At 63.5% G+C, this 15,560-nt stretch overlaps 3 non-coding genes across 3 annotated transcripts; all 3 read left to right on the top strand.

Moving 5' to 3' along the window:
- Window positions 1-1,578: 1,578 nt before the first annotated feature.
- Window positions 1,579-1,697, top strand: LOC131870835 (5S ribosomal RNA). Its single transcript, XR_009369138.1, has one exon. It is a non-coding gene; the product is annotated as a 5S ribosomal RNA (ribosomal RNA).
- Window positions 1,698-7,612: 5,915 nt separating this feature from the next.
- Window positions 7,613-7,731, top strand: LOC131870834 (5S ribosomal RNA). The gene has a single exon (XR_009369137.1). It is a non-coding gene; the product is annotated as a 5S ribosomal RNA (ribosomal RNA).
- Window positions 7,732-13,646: 5,915 nt separating this feature from the next.
- LOC131870833 (5S ribosomal RNA) lies at window positions 13,647-13,765 on the top strand. Its single transcript, XR_009369136.1, has one exon. It is a non-coding gene; the product is annotated as a 5S ribosomal RNA (ribosomal RNA).
- The last annotated feature ends 1,795 nt before the right edge of the window (window positions 13,766-15,560 follow it).

Here is a 15,560-nt window from a genome sequence, read left to right as displayed (position 1 = left end):
AGCGCTCCTTGGTGCGCACCAGGGCGCGCAACCCAGCCAAGGTGCTCACCCCGGCGAAGGTGCACGCGAGGTGCGCACCCGGGGCAAGCCGGGCTCGGACTTCGTGCACGCCGCACCTTGGAGCACACATCGGAGCGCTCCCGGGTTCGCACCAGCATTGCGCACCTTTGATGCGCTGCCTTCACTAATTTCCAGAAAAGGCAAAAAAAAAAAAAAAACGAGATTTTAAAATTTCCGTTTTGAAAGATAGTGAAAAAAACGGAACGCGGGTGCCATCTTGAGCCCGCCCTGGTGTGCAGCCCAGGCAAGTTGTGCGCACCAAGGCACCCACCCTGGCCAAGGTGGGTCACGGGGTGGGTCCTAGGGTGGGTAACGGGGTGGGTACTAAGGTGCGTGCCAAGGTGGGTCATGGGGTGGGTGCCAAGGTGGGCACCAGGGTGGGTGTGCACCAACCCTAGCCAGGGTAGGTCACGGGGTGGTTGTCGGGGTGGGCGTCAAGGAGCCAAGGTGGGTGGCAAGTAGCCAAGTTGCGTGCCAAGGTGGGTGTCGGGGTGGGTGCCAAGGATCCAAGGTGGGTGCCAAGGAACCAAGGTGGGTGTCTGGGTGGGTGCCGAGGTGGGAGCCAGGGTGGGTCCCAAGGTGAGTGCAAAGGTGGGTGCCAGGGTCAAGGTGAGTGCCAATGTGGGTTCCAAGGTGCCAGGGTCAGGGTGAGTGCCAATGTGGGTTCAAAGGTGCTAAGTTGGGTGCGAGGTTGGGTGCGAGGGTGGGTGGGTGCCAAGGTGTGCTAGGTGGAAGCCCGGGTGGGTCGGCATCCCATGGGTGTCGAGTTGGGTGCCTGATGGGTGCTTCTTGTCAAGTTTTAGTCGTCGGGACTCATTTCGAGCCTTAGAGGTCGTTTCTTGTCCGGTTGCCCTGTCTTCGACCTGGGAACCCAATTTTGGTCCTCGGGTCCCATTTTTTTTTGTCTCGCATCCCACTTTTGGCCTGTGGCCTTTTCGGGGTCGATTCTCGTTTTGGGCATCAGAGCATGTTTCTTCTCCTAAAACCCAATATTTGTTTATTAAGTCTCGGAACACATTTTTGTTCTCGTGGACCCATCATGGGTCTTGGAACGCATTTGTGGTCCTTGGGTCCCATTTTGCATCCCGAAACTTGTGTTTTGGTGCTTGATCCCTATTTTGGGTGCCCACCTTGCACCAAGTGCGCACCCGGGGCAAACCGAGCGCCTTGGTGCACCGGGGCAAGATCGAGCGTGCACCCGAGGCGCCCCGAACATGCACCAAGGTGCACTCGGCCCACATGTGAGCGCAGGTCGTTGCGCCCGAGGTGGTGTGTGGGCACCGCGTTGCAGACGGGACACTGCACGCACACGACGCCCCGTCCAGGTGCACGCACGTAGGCCGGGCCGGGTGCACACCCGACGCCCTAGCAAGGTGCGCGCACCCGGGCAGGGCTCACACTTGGCGAACGGGGCGCACTTCGCGAGGGAGGGTGTGCACCTCGACGGGGGTGGGTGGCCGGGGTGGATTCGCACGTGGGTCGCGGTTTGCTAAGTACACACTGCGACAAGCTCATAACGGGTGCGATCATACCAGCGTTAGTGCACCGGATCCCATCAGAACTCCGCAGTTAAGCGCGCTTGGGCCGGAGTAGTACTGGGATGGGTGACCTCCCGGGAAGTCCCGGTGTTGCACCCTTTCTTAGTTTTTCGCCGGGCGTCGCAATGCTATTTGAATAAACCTTTTGCCCGTTTGCGTTCTCGTCGGGGCCGGGCCGGGCCGGGGTGCGCTGCCCGCACTACCGCGCGCGCGGGGGCGACACCGAGCGCGCACCCGAGGCGCCCCGAGCACACAGGCCACGGTGCAACCCGGGCGTTGTGCGCGCACCCCGGTGCGCCCGAGGTGCTGCGCGCGCACCCAGGTGAAATCGGTGTGCACCTCGGCCAGTGCGCGCTCGGTCGAGTCGCGCACGTTGGCCAAGGTGCACGGTGATGTTTCTTAATCTAATGTTCCGCACCAGACGCCCGGGACAGGTGAGCGAAGCTGGGCGGGGCCGGGTGCGCGGCCGGGGCAGGTGCACGCAGCTGGAGAGAGCTTTGGAGCACACCAGAGGTGCGCACCTTGGAGCACACTTCGGAGCGCACCAATGATGCGCTCCATTCAAAAGTTTCCTGAAAAGGCAAAAAAAGTTGAGATTATAGAATTTCCCACTTGAGAGATTGTAAAAAAAAAAAATTTAAAATGAAGGAAACGCGGGTGCCAAGGTGTGCGCGCCCGGGTGCGCAGCCCAGCCAAGGTGTGCGCACCAAGGCGCCCACCCTGGCGAAGGTGCACGCAAGGTGCGCACCCGAGGCAAACCGGACAATTAACCCAACTTTCGACTTCGCGCGCACCTGCGCACCTTGGAGCGCACTTCGGAGCGCTCCTTGGTGCGCACCAATCTTGGGCACCTCGGAGTGCACCATGGCGCCCACCAAGGTGCGCACCCGGGGCAAACCGAGCTCCGACTTCGTGCGCACCTTGGAGCGCACGAAAGGTGCGCACCATGGCGCCCACCAAGGTGCGCAGCCCAGCCAAGGCGTGCGCATCAAGGTGCGCACCCTGGCGAAGGTGCGCACCCGGGGCAAACCGAGCTCCGACTTCGTGCGCACCTTGGAGCGCACAAAGGGTGCGCAACCCAGCCAAGGTGTGCGCACCCCGGGCAAACCGAGCTCCGAATCGTGCGCACCTTGGAGCACACTTCGGAGCCCTCCTTGGTGCGCACCGATGTTGCGCACCTCGGAGCGCACCCGGGGAAAACAATGCAATTAACCCGACTTTCGACTTCGTGGGCACCTCGGAGCGCTCTCGGGTTCGCACCTCGGAGCACACCGAGGTGCGCACCTTTGATGCGCTGCCTTCACCAATTTCCAGAAAAGGCAAGAAAACATTGAGAAGGTGTGCGCACCGAGGTGCCCACCCTGGCGAAGGTGCACGCGAGGTGCGCACCCGGGGCAAACCGGGCTCCGACTTCGTGCACGCCATGCTGCGCACCTTGGAGGGCCATGGTGCGCACCTTGGAGCACACTTCGGAGCGCTCAATGGTGCCCAACCCAGCCAAGGTGCCCACCGCGGCGAAGGTGCACGCGAGGTGCGCACCCGGGGCAAACCGGGCTCCGACTTCGTGCACGCCGCACCTTGGAGCACACTTCGGAGCGCTCCTTGGTGCGCACCAGGGCGCGCAACCCAGCCGAGGTGCCCACCCCGGCGAAGGTGCACGCGGGGTGCGCACCCGGGGCAAACCGGGCTCCGACTTCGTGCACGCCATGGTGCCCACCGCGGCGAAGGTGCACGCGAGGTGCGCACCCGGGGCAAACCGGGCTCCGACTTCGTGCACGCCGCACCTTGGAGCACACTTCGGAGCGCTCCTTGGTGCGCACCAGGGCGCGCAACCCAGCCGAGGTGCCCACCCCGGCGAAGGTGCACGCGAGGTGCGCACCCGGGGCAAACCGGGCTCCGACTTCGTGCACGCCATGGTGCCCACCGCGGCGAAGGTGCACGCGAGGTGCGCACCCGGGGCAAACCGGGCTCCGACTTCGTGCACGCCGCACCTTGGAGCACACTTCGGAGCGCTCCTTGGTGCGCACCATGGTGCCCACCAGGGCGCGCAACCCCGCCGAAGGTGCACGCGAGGTGCGCACCCGGGGCAAACCGGGCTCCGACTTCGTGCACGCCGCACCTTGGAGCACACTTCGGAGCGCTCCTTGGTGCGCACCAGGGCGCGCAACCCCGCCGAAGGTGCACGCGAGGTGCGCACCCGGGGCAAACCGGGCTCCGACTTCGTGCACGCCATGGTGCGCACCAGGGTGCCCACCGCGGCGAAGGTGCGCACCCGGGGCAAACCGGGCTCCGACTTCGTGCACGCCGCACCTTGGAGCACACTTCGGAGCGCTCCTTGGTGCGCACCAGGGCGCGCAACCCAGCCGAGGTGCCCACCCCGGCGAAGGTGCACGCGAGGTGCGCACCCGGGGCAAACCGGGCTCCGACTTCGTGCACGCCATGGTGCCCACCGCGGCGAAGGTGCGCACCCGGGGCAAACCGGGCTAGGACTTCGTGCACGCCGCACCTTGGAGCACACTTTGGAGCGCTCCTTGGTGCGCACCATGGTGCCCACCAGGCCGCGCAACCCAGCCAAGGTGTGCGCACCAAGGTGCACGCGAGGTGCGCACCCGGGGCAAACCGGGGTCCGGCTTCGTGCACGCCGCACCTTGGAGCACACATCGGGGCGCTCCCGGGTTCGCACCGGCGTTGCGCACCGTGGTGGGCACCTCGGAGCGCACCGTGGTGGGCACCTCGGAGCACACCAAGGTGGGCAGCGAGGTGCGCACCTTTGATGCGATGCCTTCACTAATTTCCATAAAAGGCAAAAAAAAACGAGATTTTAAAATTTCCGTTTTGAAAGATAGTGAGAAAAAGGGAATGCTGGTGCCATCTTGAGCCCGCCCTGGTGCGCAGCCCAGCCAAGGTGTGCGCACCAAGGTGCCCACCCTGGCGAAGGTGCGCGCCCGGGCAATTAACCCAACTTCCAACTTCGCGCGCGCCAGGGTGGGAGCGCACCCAACAACCGGGCCTGGGAAGAGCCAATGCGAGAAACCCCACCAAACGCTCTGACAAAAAAAGAGGGGGCGCTCCAGTAACCCCGCTTCGGAGCGCACCCTGGGCAAACCCAGCCAGGGTGCCCACCCCGGCCAAGGTGCAGGCGAGGTGCGCACCCGGGGCAAACCGGGCTCCGACAACGTGCACGCCGCACCTTGGAGCACACTTCGTAGCGCTCCCGGGTGCGCACCTCAGAGCACACCAAGGTGGGCAGCGAGGTGCGCACCTTTGATGCGCTGCCTTCACTAATTTCCAGAAAAGGCAAAAAAAAGAGGAGATTTTAAAATTTCCGTTTTGAAAGATAGTGAAAAAAACGGAACGCGGGTGCCATCTTGAGCCCGCCCTGGTGCACAGCCCAGGTAAGGTGCCCACCCTGGCAAAGGTGCGCACCCGGGCAATTAACCCTACTTCCGACTTCGTGCGCGCCAGGGTGGCAACCGGGCCTGGGAAGAGCCAATGCGAGAAACCCCACCAAACGCTCCGACAAAAAAAGAGGCGGCGCTCCAATAACCCCGCTTCGGAGCGCAGCCGGGGCAAACCCAGCCAAGGTGCCCACCCCGACGAAGGTGCACGCGAGGTGCGCACCCGGGGCAAACCGGGCTCCGACAACGTGCACGCAGCACCTTGGAGCACACTTCGAAGCACTCCCGGGTGCCCACCGGCGTTGCGCACCGTGGTGGGCAGCGAGGTGCGCACCTTTGATGCGCTGCCTTCACTAATTTCCAGAAAAGGCAAAAAAAAATGAGATTTTAAAATTTCCGTTTTGAAAGATAGTGAAAAAAACGGAACGCGGGTGCCATCTTGAGCCCGCCCTGGTGCGCAGCCCAGGCAAGGCATGCGCACCAAGGTGCCCACCCGCGGTGCACGCCCGGGGCAAACCGGGCTCCGACTTCGTGCAGGCCGCACCTTGGAGCACACTTCGGAGCGCTCCTTGGTGCGCACCATGGTGCCCACCAGGGCGCACCCGGGGCAAACCGGGCTCCGACTTCGTGCACGCCGCACCTTGGAGCACACATCGGAGCGCTCCCAGGTTCGCACCAGCGTTGCGCACCTTTGATGCGCTGCCTTCACTAATTTCCAGAAAAGGCAAAAAAAAACGATATTTTAAAATTTCCGTTCTGAAAGATAGTGAAAAAAACGGAACGCGGGTGCCATCTTGAGCCCTTCCTGGTGCGCAGCCCAGGCAAGTTGTGCGCACCAAGGTGCCCACCCTGGCGGAGGTGCGCGCCCGGGGCAAACCGGGCTCCGACTTCGTGCACTGCATGGTGCCCACCAAGGCGCGCAACCCAGCCAAGGTGCCCACCGCAGCGAAGGTGCACGCGAGGTGCGCACCCGAGGTGCACACCCGGGGCAAACCGAGCTCCGACTTCGTGCACGCCGCACCTTGGAGCACACTTCAGAGCGCTCCTTGGTGCGCACCAGGGCGCGCAACCCAGCCAAGGTGCTCACCCCGGCGAAGGTGCACGCGAGGTGCGCACCCGGGGCAAGCCGGGCTCGGACTTCGTGCACGCCGCACCTTGGAGCACACATCGGAGCGCTCCCGGGTTCGCACCAGCATTGCGCACCTTTGATGCGCTGCCTTCACTAATTTCCAGAAAAGGCAAAAAAAAAAAAAAAACGAGATTTTAAAATTTCCGTTTTGAAAGATAGTGAAAAAAACGGAACGCGGGTGCCATCTTGAGCCCGCCCTGGTGTGCAGCCCAGGCAAGTTGTGCGCACCAAGGCACCCACCCTGGCCAAGGTGGGTCACGGGGTGGGTCCTAGGGTGGGTAACGGGGTGGGTACTAAGGTGCGTGCCAAGGTGGGTCATGGGGTGGGTGCCAAGGTGGGCACCAGGGTGGGTGTGCACCAACCCTAGCCAGGGTAGGTCACGGGGTGGTTGTCGGGGTGGGCGTCAAGGAGCCAAGGTGGGTGGCAAGTAGCCAAGTTGCGTGCCAAGGTGGGTGTCGGGGTGGGTGCCAAGGATCCAAGGTGGGTGCCAAGGAACCAAGGTGGGTGTCTGGGTGGGTGCCGAGGTGGGAGCCAGGGTGGGTCCCAAGGTGAGTGCAAAGGTGGGTGCCAGGGTCAAGGTGAGTGCCAATGTGGGTTCCAAGGTGCCAGGGTCAGGGTGAGTGCCAATGTGGGTTCAAAGGTGCTAAGTTGGGTGCGAGGTTGGGTGCGAGGGTGGGTGGGTGCCAAGGTGTGCTAGGTGGAAGCCCGGGTGGGTCGGCATCCCATGGGTGTCGAGTTGGGTGCCTGATGGGTGCTTCTTGTCAAGTTTTAGTCGTCGGGACTCATTTCGAGCCTTAGAGGTCGTTTCTTGTCCGGTTGCCCTGTCTTCGACCTGGGAACCCAATTTTGGTCCTCGGGTCCCATTTTTTTTTGTCTCGCATCCCACTTTTGGCCTGTGGCCTTTTCGGGGTCGATTCTCGTTTTGGGCATCAGAGCATGTTTCTTCTCCTAAAACCCAATATTTGTTTATTAAGTCTCGGAACACATTTTTGTTCTCGTGGACCCATCATGGGTCTTGGAACGCATTTGTGGTCCTTGGGTCCCATTTTGCATCCCGAAACTTGTGTTTTGGTGCTTGATCCCTATTTTGGGTGCCCACCTTGCACCAAGTGCGCACCCGGGGCAAACCGAGCGCCTTGGTGCACCGGGGCAAGATCGAGCGTGCACCCGAGGCGCCCCGAACATGCACCAAGGTGCACTCGGCCCACATGTGAGCGCAGGTCGTTGCGCCCGAGGTGGTGTGTGGGCACCGCGTTGCAGACGGGACACTGCACGCACACGACGCCCCGTCCAGGTGCACGCACGTAGGCCGGGCCGGGTGCACACCCGATGCCCTAGCAAGGTGCGCGCACCCGGGCAGGGCTCACACTTGGCGAACGGGGCGCACTTCGCGAGGGAGGGTGTGCACCTCGACGGGGGTGGGTGGCCGGGGTGGATTCGCACGTGGGTCGCGGTTTGCTAAGTACACACTGCGACAAGCTCATAACGGGTGCGATCATACCAGCGTTAGTGCACCGGATCCCATCAGAACTCCGCAGTTAAGCGCGCTTGGGCCGGAGTAGTACTGGGATGGGTGACCTCCCGGGAAGTCCCGGTGTTGCACCCTTTCTTAGTTTTTCGCCGGGCGTCGCAATGCTATTTGAATAAACCTTTTGCCCGTTTGCGTTCTCGTCGGGGCCGGGCCGGGCCGGGGTGCGCTGCCCGCACTACCGCGCGCGCGGGGGCGACACCGAGCGCGCACCCGAGGCGCCCCGAGCACACAGGCCACGGTGCAACCCGGGCGTTGTGCGCGCACCCCGGTGCGCCCGAGGTGCTGCGCGCGCACCCAGGTGAAATCGGTGTGCACCTCGGCCAGTGCGCGCTCGGTCGAGTCGCGCACGTTGGCCAAGGTGCACGGTGATGTTTCTTACTCTAAGGTTCCGCACCAGACGCCCGGGACAGGTGAGCGAAGCTGGGCGGGGCCGGGTGCGCGGCCGGGGCAGGTGCACGCAGCTGGAGAGAGCTTTGGAGCACACCAGAGGTGCGCACCTTGGAGCACACTTCGGAGCGCACCAATGATGCGCTCCATTCAAAAGTTTCCTGAAAAGGCAAAAAAAGTTGAGATTATAGAATTTCCCACTTGAGAGATTGTAAAAAAAAAAAATTTAAAATGAAGGAAACGCGGGTGCCAAGGTGTGCGCGCCCGGGTGCGCAGCCCAGCCAAGGTGTGCGCACCAAGGCGCCCACCCTGGCGAAGGTGCACGCAAGGTGCGCACCCGAGGCAAACCGGACAATTAACCCAACTTTCGACTTCGCGCGCACCTGCGCACCTTGGAGCGCACTTCGGAGCGCTCCTTGGTGCGCACCAATCTTGGGCACCTCGGAGTGCACCATGGCGCCCACCAAGGTGCGCACCCGGGGCAAACCGAGCTCCGACTTCGTGCGCACCTTGGAGCGCACGAAAGGTGCGCACCATGGCGCCCACCAAGGTGCGCAGCCCAGCCAAGGCGTGCGCATCAAGGTGCGCACCCTGGCGAAGGTGCGCACCCGGGGCAAACCGAGCTCCGACTTCGTGCGCACCTTGGAGCGCACAAAGGGTGCGCAACCCAGCCAAGGTGTGCGCACCCCGGGCAAACCGAGCTCCGAATCGTGCGCACCTTGGAGCACACTTCGGAGCCCTCCTTGGTGCGCACCGATGTTGCGCACCTCGGAGCGCACCCGGGGAAAACAATGCAATTAACCCGACTTTCGACTTCGTGGGCACCTCGGAGCGCTCTCGGGTTCGCACCTCGGAGCACACCGAGGTGCGCACCTTTGATGCGCTGCCTTCACCAATTTCCAGAAAAGGCAAGAAAACATTGAGAAGGTGTGCGCACCGAGGTGCCCACCCTGGCGAAGGTGCACGCGAGGTGCGCACCCGGGGCAAACCGGGCTCCGACTTCGTGCACGCCATGCTGCGCACCTTGGAGGGCCATGGTGCGCACCTTGGAGCACACTTCGGAGCGCTCAATGGTGCCCAACCCAGCCAAGGTGCCCACCGCGGCGAAGGTGCACGCGAGGTGCGCACTCGGGGCAAACCGGGCTCCGACTTCGTGCACGCCGCACCTTGGAGCACACTTCGGAGCGCTCCTTGGTGCGCACCAGGGCGCGCAACCCAGCCGAGGTGCCCACCCCGGCGAAGGTGCACGCGGGGTGCGCACCCGGGGCAAACCGGGCTCCGACTTCGTGCACGCCATGGTGCCCACCGCGGCGAAGGTGCACGCGAGGTGCGCACCCGGGGCAAACCGGGCTCCGACTTCGTGCACGCCGCACCTTGGAGCACACTTCGGAGCGCTCCTTGGTGCGCACCAGGGCGCGCAACCCAGCCGAGGTGCCCACCCCGGCGAAGGTGCACGCGAGGTGCGCACCCGGGGCAAACCGGGCTCCGACTTCGTGCACGCCATGGTGCCCACCGCGGCGAAGGTGCACGCGAGGTGCGCACCCGGGGCAAACCGGGCTCCGACTTTGTGCACGCCGCACCTTGGAGCACACTTCGGAGCGCTCCTTGGTCCGCACCATGGTGCCCACCAGGGCGCGCAACCCCGCCGAAGGTGCACGCGAGGTGCGCACCCGGGGCAAACCGGGCTCCGACTTCGTGCACGCCGCACCTTGGAGCACACTTCGGAGCGCTCCTTGGTGCGCACCAGGGCGCGCAACCCCGCCGAAGGTGCACGCGAGGTGCGCACCCGGGGCAAACCGGGCTCCGACTTCGTGCACGCCATGGTGCGCACCAGGGTGCCCACCGCGGCGAAGGTGCGCACCCGGGGCAAACCGGGCTCCGACTTCGTGCACGCCGCACCTTGGAGCACACTTCGGAGCGCTCCTTGGTGCGCACCAGGGCGCGCAACCCAGCCGAGGTGCCCACCCCGGCGAAGGTGCACGCGAGGTGCGCACCCGGGGCAAACCGGGCTCCGACTTCGTGCACGCCATGGTGCCCACCGCGGCGAAGGTGCGCACCCGGGGCAAACCGGGCTAGGACTTCGTGCACGCCGCACCTTGGAGCACACTTTGGAGCGCTCCTTGGTGCGCACCATGGTGCCCACCAGGCCGCGCAACCCAGCCAAGGTGTGCGCACCAAGGTGCACGCGAGGTGCGCACCCGGGGCAAACCGGGGTCCGGCTTCGTGCACGCCGCACCTTGGAGCACACATCGGGGCGCTCCCGGGTTCGCACCGGCGTTGCGCACCGTGGTGGGCACCTCGGAGCGCACCGTGGTGGGCACCTCGGAGCACACCAAGGTGGGCAGCGAGGTGCGCACCTTTGATGCGATGCCTTCACTAATTTCCATAAAAGGCAAAAAAAAACGAGATTTTAAAATTTCCGTTTTGAAAGATAGTGAGAAAAAGGGAATGCTGGTGCCATCTTGAGCCCGCCCTGGTGCGCAGCCCAGCCAAGGTGTGCGCACCAAGGTGCCCACCCTGGCGAAGGTGCGCGCCCGGGCAATTAACCCAACTTCCAACTTCGCGCGCGCCAGGGTGGGAGCGCACCCAACAACCGGGCCTGGGAAGAGCCAATGCGAGAAACCCCACCAAACGCTCTGACAAAAAAAGAGGGGGCGCTCCAGTAACCCCGCTTCGGAGCGCACCCTGGGCAAACCCAGCCAGGGTGCCCACCCCGGCCAAGGTGCAGGCGAGGTGCGCACCCGGGGCAAACCGGGCTCCGACAACGTGCACGCCGCACCTTGGAGCACACTTCGTAGCGCTCCCGGGTGCGCACCTCAGAGCACACCAAGGTGGGCAGCGAGGTGCGCACCTTTGATGCGCTGCCTTCACTAATTTCCAGAAAAGGCAAAAAAAAGAGGAGATTTTAAAATTTCCGTTTTGAAAGATAGTGAAAAAAACGGAACGCGGGTGCCATCTTGAGCCCGCCCTGGTGCACAGCCCAGGTAAGGTGCCCACCCTGGCAAAGGTGCGCACCCGGGCAATTAACCCTACTTCCGACTTCGTGCGCGCCAGGGTGGCAACCGGGCCTGGGAAGAGCCAATGCGAGAAACCCCACCAAACGCTCCGACAAAAAAAGAGGCGGCGCTCCAATAACCCCGCTTCGGAGCGCAGCCGGGGCAAACCCAGCCAAGGTGCCCACCCCGACGAAGGTGCACGCGAGGTGCGCACCCGGGGCAAACCGGGCTCCGACAACGTGCACGCAGCACCTTGGAGCACACTTCGAAGCACTCCCGGGTGCCCACCGGCGTTGCGCACCGTGGTGGGCAGCGAGGTGCGCACCTTTGATGCGCTGCCTTCACTAATTTCCAGAAAAGGCAAAAAAAAATGAGATTTTAAAATTTCCGTTTTGAAAGATAGTGAAAAAAACGGAACGCGGGTGCCATCTTGAGCCCGCCCTGGTGCGCAGCCCAGGCAAGGCATGCGCACCAAGGTGCCCACCCGCGGTGCACGCCCGGGGCAAACCGGGCTCCGACTTCGTGCAGGGCGCACCTTGGAGCACACTTCGGAGCGCTCCTTGGTGCGCACCATGGTGCCCACCAGGGCGCACCCGGGGCAAACCGGGCTCCGACTTCGTGCACGCCGCACCTTGGAGCACACATCGGAGCGCTCCCAGGTTCGCACCAGCGTTGCGCACCTTTGATGCGCTGCCTTCACTAATTTCCAGAAAAGGCAAAAAAAAACGATATTTTAAAATTTCCGTTCTGAAAGATAGTGAAAAAAACGGAACGCGGGTGCCATCTTGAGCCCTTCCTGGTGCGCAGCCCAGGCAAGTTGTGCGCACCAAGGTGCCCACCCTGGCGGAGGTGCGCGCCCGGGGCAAACCGGGCTCCGACTTCGTGCACTGCATGGTGCCCACCAAGGCGCGCAACCCAGCCAAGGTGCCCACCGCAGCGAAGGTGCACGCGAGGTGCGCACCCGAGGTGCACACCCGGGGCAAACCGAGCTCCGACTTCGTGCACGCCGCACCTTGGAGCACACTTCAGAGCGCTCCTTGGTGCGCACCAGGGCGCGCAACCCAGCCAAGGTGCTCACCCCGGCGAAGGTGCACGCGAGGTGCGCACCCGGGGCAAGCCGGGCTCGGACTTCGTGCACGCCGCACCTTGGAGCACACATCGGAGCGCTCCCGGGTTCGCACCAGCATTGCGCACCTTTGATGCGCTGCCTTCACTAATTTCCAGAAAAGGCAAAAAAAAAAAAAAAATGAGATTTTAAAATTTCCGTTTTGAAAGATAGTGAAAAAAACGGAACGCGGGTGCCATCTTGAGCCCGCCCTGGTGTGCAGCCCAGGCAAGTTGTGCGCACCAAGGCACCCACCCTGGCCAAGGTGGGTCACGGGGTGGGTCCTAGGGTGGGTAACGGGGTGGGTACTAAGGTGCGTGCCAAGGTGGGTCATGGGGTGGGTGCCAAGGTGGGCACCAGGGTGGGTGTGCACCAACCCTAGCCAGGGTAGGTCACGGGGTGGTTGTCGGGGTGGGCGTCAAGGAGCCAAGGTGGGTGGCAAGTAGCCAAGTTGCGTGCCAAGGTGGGTGTCGGGGTGGGTGCCAAGGATCCAAGGTGGGTGCCAAGGAACCAAGGTGGGTGTCTGGGTGGGTGCCGAGGTGGGAGCCAGGGTGGGTCCCAAGGTGAGTGCAAAGGTGGGTGCCAGGGTCAAGGTGAGTGCCAATGTGGGTTCCAAGGTGCCAGGGTCAGGGTGAGTGCCAATGTGGGTTCAAAGGTGCTAAGTTGGGTGCGAGGTTGGGTGCGAGGGTGGGTGGGTGCCAAGGTGTGCTAGGTGGAAGCCCGGGTGGGTCGGCATCCCATGGGTGTCGAGCTGGGTGCCTGATGGGTGCTTCTTGTCAAGTTTTAGTCGTCGGGACTCATTTCGAGCCTTAGAGGTCGTTTCTTGTCCGGTTGCCCTGTCTTCGACCTGGGAACCCAATTTTGGTCCTCGGGTCCCATTTTTTTTTGTCTCGCATCCCACTTTTGGCCTGTGGCCTTTTCGGGGTCGATTCTCGTTTTGGGCATCAGAGCATGTTTCTTCTCCTAAAACCCAATATTTGTTTATTAAGTCTCGGAACACATTTTTGTTCTCGTGGACCCATCATGGGTCTTGGAACGCATTTGTGGTCCTTGGGTCCCATTTTGCATCCCGAAACTTGTGTTTTGGTGCTTGATCCCTATTTTGGGTGCCCACCTTGCACCAAGTGCGCACCCGGGGCAAACCGAGCGCCTTGGTGCACCGGGGCAAGATCGAGCGTGCACCCGAGGCGCCCCGAACATGCACCAAGGTGCACTCGGCCCACATGTGAGCGCAGGTCGTTGCGCCCGAGGTGGTGTGTGGGCACCGCGTTGCAGACGGGACACTGCACGCACACGACGCCCCGTCCAGGTGCACGCACGTAGGCCGGGCCGGGTGCACACCCGACGCCCTAGCAAGGTGCGCGCACTCGGGCAGGGCTCACACTTGGCGAACGGGGCGCACTTCGCGAGGGAGGGTGTGCACCTCGACGGGGGTGGGTGGCCGGGGTGGATTCGCACGTGGGTCGCGGTTTGCTAAGTACACACTGCGACAAGCTCATAACGGGTGCGATCATACCAGCGTTAGTGCACCGGATCCCATCAGAACTCCGCAGTTAAGCGCGCTTGGGCCGGAGTAGTACTGGGATGGGTGACCTCCCGGGAAGTCCCGGTGTTGCACCCTTTTTTAGTTTTTCGCCGGGCGTCGCAATGCTATTTGAATAAACCTTTTGCCCGTTTGCGTTCTCGTCGGGGCCGGGCCGGGCCGGGGTGCGCTGCCCGCACTACCGCGCGCGCGGGGGCGACACCGAGCGCGCACCCGAGGCGCCCCGAGCACACAGGCCACGGTGCAACCCGGGCGTTGTGCGCGCACCCCGGTGCGCCCGAGGTGCTGCGCGCGCACCCAGGTGAAATCGGTGTGCACCTCGGCCAGTGCGCGCTCGGTCGAGTCGCGCACGTTGGCCAAGGTGCACGGTGATGTTTCTTACTCTAAGGTTCCGCACCAGACGCCCGGGACAGGTGAGCGAAGCTGGGCGGGGCCGGGTGCGCGGCCGGGGCAGGTGCACGCAGCTAGAGAGAGCTTTGGAGCACACCAGAGGTGCGCACCTTGGAGCACACTTCGGAGCGCACCAATGATGCGCTCCATTCAAAAGTTTCCTGAAAAGGCAAAAAAAGTTGAGATTATAGAATTTCCCACTTGAGAGATTGTAAAAAAAAAAAATTTAAAATGAAGGAAACGCGGGTGCCAAGGTGTGCGCGCCCGGGTGCGCAGCCCAGCCAAGGTGTGCGCACCAAGGCGCCCACCCTGGCGAAGGTGCACGCAAGGTGCGCACCCGAGGCAAACCGGACAATTAACCCAACTTTCGACTTCGCGCGCACCTGCGCACCTTGGAGCGCACTTCGGAGCGCTCCTTGGTGCGCACCAATCTTGGGCACCTCGGAGTGCACCATGGCGCCCACCAAGGTGCGCACCCGGGGCAAACCGAGCTCCGACTTCGTGCGCACCTTGGAGCGCACGAAAGGTGCGCACCATGGCGCCCACCAAGGTGCGCAGCCCAGCCAAGGCGTGCGCATCAAGGTGCGCACCCTGGCGAAGGTGCGCACCCGGGGCAAACCGAGCTCCGACTTCGTGCGCACCTTGGAGCGCACAAAGGGTGCGCAACCCAGCCAAGGTGTGCGCACCCCGGGCAAACCGAGCTCCGAATCGTGCGCACCTTGGAGCACACTTCGGAGCCCTCCTTGGTGCGCACCGATGTTGCGCACCTCGGAGCGCACCCGGGGAAAACAATGCAATTAACCCGACTTTCGACTTCGTGGGCACCTCGGAGCGCTCTCGGGTTCGCACCTCGGAGCACACCGAGGTGCGCACCTTTGATGCGCTGCCTTCACCAATTTCCAGAAAAGGCAAGAAAACATTGAGAAGGTGTGCGCACCGAGGTGCCCACCCTGGCGAAGGTGCACGCGAGGTGCGCACCCGGGGCAAACCGGGCTCCGACTTCGTGCACGCCATGCTGCGCACCTTGGAGGGCCATGGTGCGCACCTTGGAGCACACTTCGGAGCGCTCAATGGTGCCCAACCCAGCCAAGGTGCCCACCGCGGCGAAGGTGCACGCGAGGTGCGCACCCGGGGCAAACCGGGCTCCGACTTCGTGCACGCCGCACCTTGGAGCACACTTCGGAGCGCTCCTTGGTGCGCACCAGGGCGCGCAACCCAGCCGAGGTGCCCACCCCGGCGAAGGTGCACGCGGGGTGCGCACCCGGGGCAAACCGGGCTCCGACTTCGTGCACGCCATGGTGCCCACCGCGCCAAGGTGCACGCGAGGTGCGCACCCGGGGCAAACCGGGCTCCGACTTCGTGCACGCCGCACCTTGGAGCACACTTCGGAGCGCTCCTTGGTGCGCACCAGGGCGCGCAACCCAGCCGAGGTGCCCACCCCGGCGAAGGTGCACGCGAGGTGCGCACCCGGGGCAAACCGGGC

This window comes from Cryptomeria japonica, unplaced genomic scaffold, assembly GCF_030272615.1.
Source record: "Cryptomeria japonica unplaced genomic scaffold, Sugi_1.0 HiC_scaffold_351, whole genome shotgun sequence".
NCBI lineage: Eukaryota > Viridiplantae > Streptophyta > Pinopsida > Cupressales > Cupressaceae > Cryptomeria > Cryptomeria japonica.
The sequence above is the reverse complement of the archived record's forward strand: the minus strand, read 5'-3'. Positions and strand labels throughout refer to the sequence as shown.